The sequence below is a fragment of the Ambystoma mexicanum genome, chromosome 2q (assembly GCF_040938575.1).
Source record: "Ambystoma mexicanum isolate Mex_15411 chromosome 2q, UKY_AmexF1_1, whole genome shotgun sequence".
Classification (NCBI taxonomy): domain Eukaryota; kingdom Metazoa; phylum Chordata; class Amphibia; order Caudata; family Ambystomatidae; genus Ambystoma; species Ambystoma mexicanum.
This window is the reverse complement of record NC_090924.1, coordinates 1,476,319,789-1,476,335,661: the sequence shown is the minus strand read 5'-3', so window position 1 is coordinate 1,476,335,661 and position 15,873 is coordinate 1,476,319,789. Positions and strand designations below refer to the sequence as shown.

Here is a 15,873-nt window from a genome sequence, read left to right as displayed (position 1 = left end):
CTCTGTTTACTAACCATGTGTTCATGTTTGCAAGTATGTACAATCCCGCACACTTCTTCCTATACTCCTGCTACAGTGGAAACTGCCCTCCCATGGCCTGCTTTTTCTCCTGATTAAGCATAAAAGCGTTTTAAACTGTAAGAGACTGACACATTTGGACTTTTAAAACGTAATTACATTTTTTCTTAGCTATGTCTAGTGTACAATTAATTGAAAGTGTATTTCCTCTCTATGTAAGTGGTTATTAGCATGATCATATTTAACCATATATGTTTTAGAAAAACCAAATGTATGTAAGAATGAAACCCAGGAGCTTGCAAACTCAGAACAGTTCATTAATGTAATTTATGAACAGAATATCTATAAATCCATCAGAGTATCAAACCTCCAGGAATAAAAACAGACAATATATATTTGTTTGATACATGATTCAGTAATTAAAAAACAAACACTGACAAAGCCAACATTTTCTGCCTGTCATTTTTCAAGTGCAGCCTGTGACACAGGCCCATGTCAGAGAGTGGGTGATGACACTGGAGCGAGGAGGGGGGTTTGGGTGCATTACACACTCTGTGATGTAAGCCCTGAAGGGGCTACAGGGAGGAGCCCTGAGTCCATCATCAGGCTAAGTCCCCAGGTACCCCCAGAAACTTGATAACTCATGGCTATCGAAGAAGGACAGGTCTGGGGAGATAGAGCAGGGAGTGGGAAGAAGGAAACGGTAGAAAGGAGGAAAGAGGTGTACAAGAGGCACAGAATGGAGGAGGAAGTGAGACCATCAAAGAGAGGAGGAGGAGAAGAGGAAAACCCTAAGGCTGAGATGCAGAGAAGCCAAACATGAAAGTGGAGGAGCAGTAATGCAGGGAGACCAACGAAAAAGGAAAAAGCGCAAAAAAATAGAGCTGCAGACCACCAATGAAGAAGAGTAGCAGAGAGAGTTAGGAAAAGGAGCGGGGTAAATGTTAGAGGGGAGGTACGTGACTGTGACGTGGACGAGACGGCCATAAATGGTGATAAACTGAGCGAGGGCTGGTTGAGACCCAAGTCCCTAGAGAAACCTCTAACTTGGTAGATGAGCAGTAGCCAGGAAGGACTCCAGCAGCCTGTCAAGCTTTTATGTCTACAAATCGGCATATCCTTCTGTGATCATCCTGCAAAAGGTTTGATGCCTGCCCTCTAACTAGATGACTCAGAGCATTAACCCAATCAAGAATCTACTACTGCCAAGAAGCAAGTCTGAAGTATTTAAAACCACAGAAGCAGTGAGTGAGGTTTTTTTTTTCTCACCAGGAAGAGAGAGTTTATGGGAGAAAGCGAAGGACTGAGGACCACAATCCTATAGGGACACCTGAATATCACTAAATCGTATAACTTTTTATAACTGTGTCTCTTAGAGAGTCCAACCCTAATTTATGAGTGTCTCATTAAGTTCAACAGGCCAGTGGGCCACCAGTGACTAGGGGTTGAGCAGAAAAAGGAAGGAAATATAAGTTACAAGGTTCAGAGTGGATAAGCCCATCAGGAGCTCTTCTCAGGTTGCATATTAGTAACAGTTGGATTTTCCAAGACAAGGGGCCTCATTACAGGTCCCCTGCTGGTGCTACTGATGGATTGCCACCAGACCTGTATTGATTTACCAGCACCTGACCTCCCGGTGCATCCAGCTAATTACGAGTCCGACGGCCGGGAAGTCAGGCGCCGGTATATTTGTTAATCCCCATTCCCATAGAGTCGTACAGAACTCTATGGGAGTGGGGACATGGGAGCACCGTTAGCAACTGTGCCAGTGCTCCCATGAAGAGTCGCCTACTGTGGTTGTCTCGCTCGGCAGTGTCAGTCCTGGCAAACTTACAATGAGGCCCAAGCACATTGGGAGCTTTCTTTGAAGATTGCCCCAAAGATCAATGCCCTAAGGCAGAAGATCGTACCATGGCTTGTCTACCTCAATGTATCTCTATGGAGACCTTGAGGGGTACAAAAACAAGCTCTATGCAGCCCGCAGGATCACAGGATCAGCATGCAGGCCCCTAATAAATTGTACCATGAGCAGGACAGTACCTTCAATTGAGGAAGCAGTTGCTGCAGGACAGTTCCAGCAGTGAAGCGACTGCAGACCCGGTAACAGGTTTCTCAGTCTTGGAGACAGAAGAAAGGGACTTTGTTGGGTCTGGTGACATCTCTCAATTGAAGAAGCAGTTGCTGCAGGACAGTTCCAGCAGTGAAGCGACTGCAGACCCGATAACAGGTTTCTTAGTCTTGGAGACAGAAGAAAGGGACTTTGTTGGGTCTGGTGACATCTCTCGGGCAGACAGATGCCTAGCAAAGGGTTTTCACAGTTCTGGCTTATTGGTGCCATTTTCAGGCTTGGAGGAAGGACGGCTGCCTGCCGGTAGACTTGTCTCCTTTACTCTGTCCTTGTCTCTGATGAGGGGACTTTGGGGAGCTGGCTAAAGTTACTCCAGGCTTAGGAAGATGTCCACAAAGTTCCAGGCAAAACTGCGCTATGCACAACCATGCACAGCGATGCAGCACAGGTCCCAGGGGATTGATTGATGAATTGCACACCATGGATGTTGCAGCTCTCCCAGGGATGGCGCAAAATGCAGGCCACCTTAAGACTAGTACGGCCCACCATTCCAAGGGAGGAAGTCGTCATCTTCAGATCTTCTGTGTCACTTAGAAGTTGAGGTCGGGTGGCAGCAGTTACTCAGCAGGCATGGTGGTCGCAGGAAGTTGCTGGCGGTGTCTTACTTTGGGCTTCTTCAGAATATGCTGTTTCTGTGGTCAACCCTGCTCCAGGACCTCAGATTGTATGCAGGAATACTGGATGAGCCAATCAATCATGTCACAGGCACCATTCAAACTTGGGGATGGCTGTCCAATGGGGACAGCCAACCTCCTAGCCTGAACTGGTTTTTCCCAGGCACACTGCAGGACAAAGGCCAGGGGAGCTTTGATTGACCTCCCCCACTTCCTGTACTGCCATTCACTCAAATACCCTGTGTGGGCTTTCCAAGGAAAGTCAGGCAAAGACATAGGGACCAGAGGATCCACCACCACCCAGGTAGGTAGAAGAAGACATCAGAAAGGACAAGTCATCTTGTTCAGGATTTCAAAATATACAGCCACCATTTTGGAAAAAAGGGTGACCCTTGTGTCCCCTACTGGAGCCGTGATGACAGAATGTGATGAAAGTTCACAAGAAGTTATGTAATAGGTACACTGCCACCAGCCTGAAAGGAGGGACTTGTCACAGTAACAAAGAAGTTGCTGGAGAGATGAGAAAAGGGTTACATTGGCTTCCAGAGCACTCCTCATACGGTGGAGTGTGCTGATCTTTCAAAAAGAAAATCGAGGTAGGATACAAAGCATCCCTCGGCCTGGGTAAGATGTCAGTGGGATAACCAAGGGCAAATACAGAAATAAAGTGGAGGCTCTAGGAGTTCCCAGCAACACTGCACAGAAAGGGCTACCTGCTACTTTAGTAACATGTAGATGCCAGAAAAGATGGAGGAAAGCATGACTCCAGAGGAAAATACCAACAAGAGGTAGAAAAAGGGTTCCCAGGATCAGGGTAAAAGAAGGAATGAGTGTGGAAAAAGCGTCCCACTCACTCAGGAGAACCAGTAAACTGCTGGAGCACTCACAGGTTGAGAGGATTTCACTCAAAAATGGAAATCTACTCAAACACCTACAACCAACAGAAACATATCTTCTTTTCCATTGAGGAATATGTTCCACCACAGTGAGCCAGTGGAAGAAAGAACATGACTACCCGGGGGAAGGGTGCACAGCAAATCAGGTGGCTGAAAGAGCAGACGATAATACACTCTATAGAGCCTGCTCTTTCCATCCACAAGTGGCACTTCCCAAGTGGTGCCATTTTTGTTTTTTAACGTGGGGAGGCAACAGAAATCCTCTCCATGTAGCCTCCCCATCTTTCCCTCACCCCCCAAAACAAAACATACCCTTTCCCCACCCATTTTCTTTCCTGCTGGACCAGAGTTTTGTGCTCTGGTCCTGGTGCTCCTCCTGCCTGCAGCCACCATAGAAATGGAAAAGGCACTCTGTCCTTTTTCCTATGGCTGTGGCCATTATTTGTTTCTGGGGAGATTAGCATGGTGCAATACACACAGCCAATCTTCCTGAAAAAAATAAATATACCAATCGCACCCCGGATGAATCATTGGATGCGAATGACTATCACCCGTGGTGCAGACATGGCTGGTAACGACCCACAGCCCTCGCTGAGGACCTTGCATGGCTAGGGCCTACCTTGGCTCAGGGTGGTGCACCGTTACCGGCCATGTCCGCCCCCGACGGGTTGATGATTGCCATAATGTTCTTACTGACCACAGACCCACCAACTAAACTGCATGTGTGTGCTTGTCACAATAATATTATTGTTGTTACTATACATCTCTGTATGTTTACAATTTTGCAGAGCACTTCACTGAAGCTCCAAGGTAGCATTAGGTTGCTTCTATGTGTAATGATGAGTGGTGGCGGTGAATCGCAGGGAAAAACCAGGGCACGGAAGGAGGAATAGAAGGGGGCTTTCACAATTTTGTGGATCATGACTTGCAGGCTCTAAGCAGTGTTTTTGTGGAGGACTTCTATTCCCAGACTTCTGTGCGGTGCCTGTTTGTGTCAGGAAACGAGACCACTGATGGTCATAGTGGCAACGCTGCCCTGTGCTCTTTGAGCCGTCTACTTCTGCTAATTAATCCTCCTCACTGTGCAGAAGCGGTTCTTGCCTATTCGTGCGGATCATAACTTGGTGACCATAACCAGAGTTTATGTAGTGACTTCTATTCCCAGACTTCTGTGCGGTGCCTGTTTGTGTCAGGAAACGAGACCACCAATGGTCCTAGTGGCAGCGCTGGCGAGGATGCTGCCTTGCTAACCTTATTATGTCCCATCACACTGCTTCATTCGCTCATTCTAGCCTTTTGCAAGATGGCGCCTGATACAGCATTCAGACCCCAACCGCTGGCTCCTGAAAGGCATACAGGGAGCAGCCTGGGTAAGATCAGCACGTCGCTACGGTTTCCATGTGCACTGATGTTCCTTGCTGTCTTACCCCTTTCTTATGTGAGTCCTGCTCCAGTTTTGTCTGTATCCTAGTTCCCAGTGGCTCCTTCCTCCACCTTCCTCTTGGTGCCTTCCGTGGCCTTTCGGGCCTACCTCTCCCTCAGCTGGAGATTCTTTGTTGTTGTCTGCATGCAGTTATGGGAGACTCTTCTGCTAAAATTGATCCATCATACCAAGGGTTTTCTACCCTTCAGTGCTTCCTTTTACATGACCCTAGTTACTTATAGTGGGTTCCTGCAAGGCAGCATTTGCTGACAATTACTAAGCGTAAGAAGAATAGGCCTCTGTAGGCCTCTGCGTGCTACTTTGGTACTGTTTAACAGTCGGGTCTTGTGCACTTTGAGCTGCCCCCTTCTGCAATTGAACCCTTCTCACCACACTGAAGCGGAGCATCCGCGGTGCAGTAGGGAAGCAAGCGTCATGTGCAAAGTGTGTCTCTTCACACTGTCAGATGTGGAGGTCCTGCGGTCCTCCAGGGAGACTACTGAAACCGACCGGCCAGCTCTGCCTGTCGTTGCTCCTCCCCTGGTAGGTAGTCACCTACCAGGGCAGTCGCCCATTGTTGCTCCAAAGTCTGCATGCTCGGAGATATGAGCTAAGACACTCTTCCTTTGATAAATAAATAACTTTTTTCCTTCAGTCGATCCTATAGTTCCCAAAACAATTGACAGCATTGACATTCATTTAACTTCTTCCCTATCTTGACTGATGCTATCACTTCTTCATTGTCCATTATGTCTCTGATACAAGCAACCTCCTCGGATAACATCTCGGTACCATACTCCGGCAGGTAATTGCCGACTTGCTGTGCACGGAGGGATTGTCCCAGGACTAAGACTTCTGTCTTGGTTATCCCGCATTCTGCTCCTGCTTTGCCAGAGCAATCGGCTCCCATGGAAAAGTAAAGTATTATGTGCCCGAACGCTGTGGTCACTCACCATACCTTAGATGACCTACTAGATATAAGCCTTCTGTGCACTCCAATTCTTCCTTTGCATAATTCTCCTTTCTCACATATAATGAGTGGTAACATCTTGGAAAAGTCCAACCGTTATCATTCTCATACCTCTGTGGTATCATATATGCAATTGTTGTCCCTGGAGCGCCTGATAACTTTACTAATTAAATTCTGTGCTTTATAACATTCTCTCACATCATACTCCTTCTAGTCCTGTCACTAATGTTACTTATGAAATTACCCCTCGGATAGGAATCATACCAGAGGAATCTGTCACACCTAGAATTAATCTGGGAGAGAGGTGGATTGTTGATCAGGTGCCGACCTACCGCACCATTATGGAAGACAATGGGCCTCATTCCGAGTTAGCCGGTCTGGATTTAACGGTGCCATTAAAACCGTACCTAGCACACATAGGGGGGGGTCCCCCAGGTGAACCATTTATCAAATAGTTCAATGACCCAGTTTTTGCTACAACTGGGCCCTATTCCATGGGTTATTAAATCACCTCAAAGAACAATACACACAGTGGGTAGTATTTTTGTTATACTGAAAGTTTCATAATTTATTACGTAGGCCATTGGTCCTACAGTTACAAGCTTAAAAAAGACCAATTGGGTCTATTTATAATTATGTAGAAAAATCAAAACATAAATACATATGTCAATATAGAAAATGCATGCATGTATACGTCAACATTTTGTGAATTAATCAATTAAAACTTAGGTGACACGGTATAGTAATCAATGTTGAGGAAAACACTGGCAGAGAAACTATCTTGCTGGCCGAGTCTGTCTAATAAATCAGAGACATCCTCATTCGTCAATGTCACCTATTTTGCATTCTAAAAATCATCATTCATGACCAAAAGCACATCCCAGGTCTACGTCCTTGGTAACGTTGTTAAACCGTACAGCATAACTGGAAAACACAGGGTTATGCAGGGGACGTTTCGGCAGAACATCAATTACACTGCCTTCGTCAGGACCCCAAGGGAGATGGAGCTCCGTGGATGTGATAAATGATATATTTACTACCATGTAAGAAAATTCAGTAAAAACACAACACCCAAGAATATACAAATAAATAAGAAACGTTAAAATGTGAGGAAAAAGCCTCCACCAAAAACACCAAGACCCTGTGTGTATAAAGTCAAGAAGGGCTACAGCACCCTAACAATGTGGTCTCACCAAAATTAAAATCCTCCACCCTAACCACGGATACAAATCACCCAATCGTGCTTACACATAATTTGTGAAGCAGGGAGGGGAAAACGGGGAGAGGGGAGAAATGAGGGGGAGATAAAGAAATCAAGTGAAAACTTCCCCATGTCGTCGTGCGGAGCAGGGTTGTGCCCAAGTGTCGACATGTAGGATACCCCAAAGACCGGGCCCAAGAAGTCTGCAGCGTAAAAAATCCACACAAAGAGAAATTATTTTTCCACACAACTTACTAAATGGGGTAACTAAAAAATCCCCAAATGAGTTGTCACTGCAATGTTGTCAGCAACATGTAAGTGCTCCTGTCTTTCATATATTGATCCACAACCAATAATGTCACTAAAAAAGGGAGGGAGAAAGAGAGAAGAAAAAGAAAGAGGAATCCAATGTTAGAATATATACATTCAATTCACTAGTTAAATTCCAATCATCTTCCGGGCGACCCCAAAGCTGCTCACCTGAATGGTAAATACGGGCATGTTTTCGAATGTCCTCCTATTCTAGATATCCAAGGATGGAGACCAAACTCTTAGGTGGAGAGGCTCGATATTAATGCAGTTTGGATAATCACAGATCGTGTATCACGAACTGAAAAAAAGAGAGAGTAAGATACAAACAAGATTAAAAGAATCTATAGCCTATGGACTGCAAAATGTCAGCCATAAAACCACGAGAAACCCCGAGCCTTGGGAATATAAGAGGGCAAAAATATATCCGCAAAAAGGTAAAAATAATAATAATAACAGCCTCACGAGTGTACCCATACAGACGCCGATGCGCTAAAAGTACAGACCCCGTGTGCATAGCGTTACAGGGACATGTCCACAGGTATCCTACCTGCAAGAGACCGCTGCACTACCCGTGTGGAACACCGGAGTGTCGGAGTAGCCAGGCTGTTGGGCGCTACATGAACGTCTACACGCTGAATGTGCGCGCGAACGGCTCGAATGGAGACGCCCACTACCGGTCAACTAATGGAAAGAAAGGTAGGACCTGCGAGAGCCTAAAGAGCCCCCTCACGTCAGCTTGTAAGTAGAGTCAGTCACAGAAAAAGAAATAGGACTGACATGTATGCCAGCGATACATACCGGCCCCGAAAGTCCAGGAGTCGTACACTAATTTTATTATTATTGCTGTCCACTGGTCTCAAAACGGAATGAATAGATTGGGGCATCTAGCAGGGAATGGGAATGGATGTTTAATTCTTATCCCAGTCTGTCAAAAAAGAAAAAAATTATGACACGCGTCCTATTACAGAAGAGACCCCTAAAAGGGAAACCAAACAAACAACCAATGCTGCCACCCCATAAATCAAGCCAGCACGGACAAAAAAGTATAATAGCACATAACCAGTGGTAGGCAATATGATGGTCACCACCATTGGGGGTTGCTTTCATTCAAGCCCTGTTCAATAGTGTCCAAACGGTGTATCCACCTAGCTTCCGCAAGATTCAGACTATATGGAGTAATCATCTTCCTAGGTAGAGATTCCAAGATCCACCAACTCAAATCCTCCGATGAATGACCATGTTCCATATAGTGGGGCACCAAAGGCGCATTGATATTCTTACACCTAATGCGAGATCTGTGTTTCACAATCCGTATATGTGCTGGTCGGAGGTCTGGCCTACATATTTAAGGCCACATGGATACTCCACACAATATATTGCATTAGATGTTTTGCAATTAGTGAGGGCTTGAATATTCCATTTTCTGCCTCTCACTTGGAACTCCCTTATTTTCTTTGTGTACGTGCAGACTGAGCAGCCTCCACAGGGGAAGTGTCCTACTAGTGGGCGTAAATCCCAGCCCGTGGTTCTATTTCTGGAAACCTGTGATTTGGAATGCACAAACAAGTCCCTCAAATTTTTCTGCTTAGTCATGGCAAACAATGGCATGGGTTCATCTGTAAGCCCCAATTTAACAAGGGGCCAAAACTTCTTGATCACCTTCTTGAATGCATAAGTATGCGTGGTGCATGGCAAAACACAAACTAACTTTTCTTCTGTGTGGGGTTCTTTAGTATTAAGTAGGGATTCTGTAGGTGTAAATCTCACTCTTTTAGCCGCCTTAGAGACCAATTTGCTTGGATATCCTCTTGTAACCAGTCGTGTTTTAAGATTATCCGTGTGAGTTGTATACTCTGTGATGGAAGTGCAATTTCTACGTAATCGCAGAAATTGACCATACGGAAGATTCTCCTTGACTCCCCTGGGATGGAAGCTAGAGAAATTGAATAATGTGTTTCTATCCGTAGGTTTTCTGAAGAGCGAACATTCTAAGTTTCAATCCCTCACGTATATATTAAGATCCAAAAAATTGATCTCTTTAATACTGGTGCTGATCGTAAATTTGATCTTCGTATGTTGCATATTGAGCCAAAGAAAAAATTCTTGAAGGGCAATGGCTGAACCATGCCAAATCAGAAGAAAGTCGTCAATATAGCACCGCCATAGTTTTATATGGCCCACAAAAGGATTCGTTTCTGTGAAAACAAAATGATGTTCCCACATTGCCATATATAATATGGTTAGACTGGGGGCAAATGCCGCGCCAATTGCAGTGCCATGTGTCTGTAAGAAGAACTGGTCTTCATATTTGAAATAGTTCTTTTCAAGAGCAATAGCAAGAAACTCCAAGATGAATTCTCCAGGGGTATTGTGGGGTGATCTTTCGATGGTGAGTATTTCACATACACATTGAACGCCTCCTCCTGGGGGATGCTTGTATACAACGCGCATATGTCTAAAGTAACCAGGATCTCCTCTTCATTATTGAAGGGTCTACCTTCGACCAATTTGATCACTGAAGAGCTATCGAGTAGGTATGTGTTAGTTTCCTGACTGATGGGCTGTAAGAATGTATCGATGTATTTGCATATAGGTTCAAGAACCGAGCCACATCCCGCAACAATAGGGCGCCCTGGTGGATTATCTGCATCCTTATGTATTTTAGGAATTGCATAAAATGCCGGAGTACGCCCTTCTGAGGTATTCAAAAATTCAAACTCATCTTGTGTCAGCCACCCTCGTTCCAATGCCAAAGTTGTAACTAACTGTATTTCCCGACTTAGATCAATGGGGGGATCCTTCTTGAGTTTCTTGTAACTCACTGTGTCATCCAAAACGTTGGAGACCATCACGTGGTATTGTTCTTGATTAAAGATCACTATACCATCCCCCTTATCAGCCGGTTTGATGACTAAGTCGGGGTCCTCAGTTTTGATGGCTTGTCTTTCCATATTCGTGAGGTTATATCTAAGATGTTGTTTATTATGTTCCAGGTCCCGAACCCCCTTGAGTACACATTTTTCAAAAGTAAGAATCTCTTTTGCTACCTGATTGTCTGTAGGTGTAAAAAAGGAATCATCATTTAATGTAAGTAGAAATAAGCAAAAAAGGAAAAAAGGCAGCCTAAAATGTCTCTGTCAAATGCCAAAGCAAGACGTCAAAAGGTTTCCACGGCCACTGGTTCTGCTAACAAAGACTATTGCTGCCTCCTGCTCAAGCAACATTAAACTGCAATGGTATCTACAATGCAATTATTGCTAATCCAAAAACTCATATGGAAATAAAGCCGTAAACTCTGCTTGTGTCACTGAGCAGAGTGTTGACTCTGCTATCCATAAAGCAGTGACTATGGATATACGCCAGTTCATGGCCCAACCATCTGAACCGTTGTTTAGTGATAATAACCAGGTCCCCACGCTTAAGGACGTCAGGCTTTACAAGGCTAGCGGGAGGCCTCATGGGATTCAACTTCCTGCTAGTAAAGATGTTTCTCGGACGCCGAGTAGGATGGCTCTGAAGGACAAGTCTAACCTCGCTAAGGGAGGTGTTTGCAATGGGGACTCGGGACTATACCATTTTGCTCTAAAAACCCAAAGCCTCTTTTTTTTGGGGCCGTTACTTTAACGCAAGTGTAAAGAAGGGCGAGGGGTATCTGTAATTCTACTCACTATGTGGTTGGGGTAGAGGCACAGAGCTCCCCAGCCAAGGTTATCTATATGGTAGCAATGGACAAACAACCAAGGCTGACACTCAAGGTAGGAGATGCAGGCTGGTTCTTAAGTACAGTCATTGCCAAGCCCCCACAGAGGAATGTCCAAACACTATGTTAGCTGCTACCCTAGATCTTTCATTAACTAACAGAGGTTTAGATAAGTCGGGTTCAGATGAATATATACAAATAAATTACACACTTTGTACTCAGGCAGCTCTATTCTAATAATGGAAACACTATATACCATTATATGTGGTACTACAGTATACTTGGCTTGAGTTATAAAGCACCAAATGTTATTAAAAAAACATCAGTATTACTAAGCATAGTGTAACTCGCAGACATTAAAGTAGAAATACAGGTAATATTCACAACATTGGCAGAATTATATGATATGATATGGCATTTATAATGCGCCTATACACAAGTGTTTCAAGGTGCGACCAGGTAAGGGAGGGGGAACAGAGGGAAGACAGATCTGACTAGGCCAAGTAACATTGAGATCGCACAAGTGCAGCTGAGGGGGGAGAGGGAAAGTGCGGGGTAAGGGTGAATCAGCAGTGCAGACCATAGGATCAACAGTAATAAATAAATAGAAAAAAAAAAACGATAGGTAAAAGTGCAGCCAGCTTAATGCTTCCTTTAGGATCAAAAATGTATTACTGTGTGAGGTTCCCCCCAACTGTGCAACCTGTAAGGAAAAGGTAAGGTGTATTTTACTTTGTATATTACAGCCAAGCCCTTTTTTGTTCAATAATTGTCTGATTTGATTTTCTACAGATCCTGGAAAGCCACAGGAGAACAGGATCCAAGATGAAGCTGGAACCCCTGGATGAATCCTAATGATGGATGATGCTCTTCCTCATCACAGTACCTTTGATGCCTTGGCAGACTAAGTGCTGGAGTTTCTTGGCCTTATTCAACGAGACCCCTCAAGGGTGGATTCACTCTGGAAGAAGGAGTTTCTGGGACATCGGTGTCCAGCAGGCAAAGGGAGAAAAGCAGTGTCTGAAAGGCAGCAATAGAGGTCTGTCGCAGTGGTCTCTGTTGTGGGGTTACTATGCCTGCTGCGGATGTCTCAGGAAGACAAACGTTGCTGAAGACCTCGACAAAGCTTGGCTAAAGAAGATAAAGCCTCCGGTGGTCATCAGAGACTTTCATGTGACTACGGGTGCAGAAGTAGGTTTCGCGTTTCAGTATTTCCTGTAGGCTACATTTCGGTTTGTCGGTGCTGCAGCGGAAACACGGATGATAGGATGGCTTCTGGAGACTTGGACTTGAGCAGTGTACTGCACTGCAGACTTCCACCAAGTCCGGATCTTTGAGACACTTTCTTTGGCTTTTGGTAGTGCAAAACCCACCGGTGGGCGCTCCTCTGGAGGTGGCAACCCTGGACCTGGACCGGTGTGGGAGAGTGGACAGGGTGTCCCTAGGAGGATTCTTGGGTTACTTGGAACTTTGACAGCTCCGGGCATCGGATATAACTATTCCAGGCTACCCCCTCTCCCGGGCAATACTCAACAGCTTTGCTTCTAGCAGTCACAAACACTTCTCCTGACCCTGGTTGATGCAGATGTGTTCTTGGGCTCATGATGCTCAGGCACTCCTCTTTTAGACCCACAAGGATCCCTTCTTCAGACAACAGACACACAGGACAGGCTTCTAGATACTTCAGGTGAAGAGCAGCAGTTAGTTGTAAGATGTCCACTCGTAGCTACGGGAAGAGGTTACCAGGTACTCTCTGTTTCAGTCCTCAAATCAGCAAAGTAGCCTTTGGATTCCTTGAAGAGTTGCAGCAGCAGACCTCTTCCTCCTGCTGGATTCAGGATACAACATTCAGATGACTTGAGGTTTCTTCTTCTGGCTTCTGTTTCTGACTGAGACTGCAAGCTTCAGACTAGGTGAGTCTGGGGTCCGTTATACAATGCACTCAACACTTAATCAGGCTGAGCTGGGCTCAGCCAGCCAATCACACACAAGTGCATTCATGCAGTCAGTACTCAATCTTGCTCACAGGCATTTAGACCATTCACCTAAAGCTAGACACCCACAACACAGGATGTGGACTGGAGGCTACTTGCCAGCCTTTCAGAGCACCACACTGCATTCATTCCAGTTTCAGTCAGGGCTGGGCCAGGCATTATTGCTCACAACCAAACGCAGACACCAACAACACAGATTGTGAACTGACTCCCTACTCCATTCAAGGGTGTACCTTTAACAAGCAACCCCAGGGACGGCTCCAACCAGGCTGAAATAAGCTTCACCCAGGGCCATATATGGTCCTTCAACCCAACAGCCACTTAGGGGAAGGAAACAGAGCTAGGGCTTCTCTGAACCTTTGGAAACAAGGAGTAAAGGCAAAAGGAACCAAATGGATACAGTGGCCTTCTTGCCTTTGTTCAGGAATCCATTGATTCATATGGCAGGGCCTGGGTGTCCCGAAAATAGAAGACTCTCCGAGCCACTGTCAAGTCAGCATGTAGCTGCCACCAGCCCATAACCTGGTCTTTGGGCAACACACAGGTGCCCAAAAACACACCCCTACCCATGGTGCCATAAGGGAATCCCATGTGTACTGTTCACCAAAAGGTAAAATGAAGCGCTGCACTGCCAGAGGTCCAGACTGGACTCTTATGGCAAAAAACAAGCACAAAATGCACACAGAGAAGTGGTAGGACAAGGACGAGGAGGCCCTGTCCTCCAAAAGAATTTTCAGCATCACAGATAGCATACCAGCCTTCTCTAAATCTAATATAGGTGAGTATTATAAAATTAAGGATAGAGCGGGTAGTTTGCTGGCCTCTCTCCTGCACCCACGAGGTTTCTGATGTTGAATGGCTGTTGATCTGGGTATTCCATGGGAAGAACACCTGTGTCACCGCTAGCGGTGCTACGACACTCGACTATTTCTTTGTAAATGATGTCATGTTAACACATGTTATGCATTTGCAGGTACTTCCTAGAGCTGAAAGTGACCACTAGCGGATGTATGTCCGACTCCAGAAGTTTAAATGAAGGAGATGCACCAAAGGAAAAGTAAGTATAAACTATGGCTCAGACAACACAGATTCCAAGCTGTTAGAGAAACTCTTGCTCTCTGTTAGAATATTAACGATGCAAAACGTTTTTGGTATATCATTAACCAACCGTATGTAGCCCATTCCCTGCGTAATGGTGCCTCCCACATATCTTGGACTAGTCATATTGTCTGGACTACAGGTTGTGCACCAAAAATGAATACATATTTTGTAATACCCAAATATGCCCCTAGTTCTCGCCCCTGCAAAGACCTGATCTGCTCAAAATTACATTAGACACTAAGTTCTTCCGTGCTCTTGGGCCTGATGGACACTGCAACCTTATACTAAAAGAGAGACCTATCTGGTTGGATAACACGCTGCATAGGTCATTTCCGATTATCAGTAAGACCAATATAGTACCTTCTTCATGGTATGATAATATAATAAGTCCCTGTCTACAAAAAAAGGTTCCTGAGTGGACCCTGTTAATTACACAATGCCATCCATACTAGATGTCTCCTCCAAAATGTTCTCACGTGTCCTGCTAGAGGAATTCAATATTAAATGACTGGATCCATCCCACTCTCCTCATCCCAATAAACCAGACAGGTTTTAGGAAATCCTCTTCCCCCTTGGATAAACTCTGCTGCAACACTCTGCTGATGTGAGTCTTTTGAGCCTCTGTGGCTCTTAGTGATGACCTAAGAGTAGCCACTGTGAATCCAAGAGCTGCTTCCACCTACAACACTCAGGGATGCCATCGCCTTCTGATACTACTAGTGGGGGAGTCAATGCCAAAAAGGTACATGTGTTCCGAAAACCAAAATTCACATTTAATAAACAGAATGTATAACTCTAACTTCATAAGAAAAATACAAATATTATGACAAGCATCAAACCCTTTGTCATTCTTATATCATCCCAGCATGCAATACTCAAAGAAACAAAGTTATAGTTTTCTGTCGGGGAAATAAACTGTTGAGCCTGTGGGGCAGTGGTTAGGACCCCATGTGCTGCAACAGTAGAGGATGCTGGGAATTGTGGCCATATGTTAAATTCCATTTGATAATTTTAATGCTAAAACTCTTGGTCAAAGGAGAAGAGGTGATTTCCTCAGAATTAACATATTTGTATAATGCGCTGGAGTGTGGATTTCACCCCATGTCTTAGATTCTAAGATCACCAATGTAGCAACCGGACCACACATCATCCACATCACACTCTTAAAAGGAAGTGGGTTTATCTCTACTTTCAGTGAAAAGTGTTTCATTTGCAGGTTTTCAGTAATAAGTGTGTGCTGCTCAGAGTGATCATCATGAATGAAGTGCTGCTCAGAGTGATAATCATGAATGAAGTGCTGCCCGGAGTGATAATCATGAATGAAGTGCTGCTCAGAGTGATCATCATGAATGAAGTGCTGCTCAGAGTGATAATCATGAATGGAGTGCTGCTCAGAGTGGTAATCATGAATGAAGTTCTGCTCAGAGTGATAATCATGAATGAAGTGCTGCCCAGAGTGATCATCATGAATGAAGTGCTGCTCAGAGTGATCATCATTAATGAGTGTTGAACGTAG

At 44.9% G+C, this 15,873-nt stretch overlaps 1 protein-coding gene across 2 annotated transcripts in view; it reads right to left on the bottom strand.

The window, feature by feature from the left end:
* LOC138570282 (zinc finger protein 271-like) overlaps positions 1-15,873 on the bottom strand; it is a 168,492-nt gene that overhangs the window by 94,911 nt on the left and 57,708 nt on the right. The window lies entirely within an intron of this gene.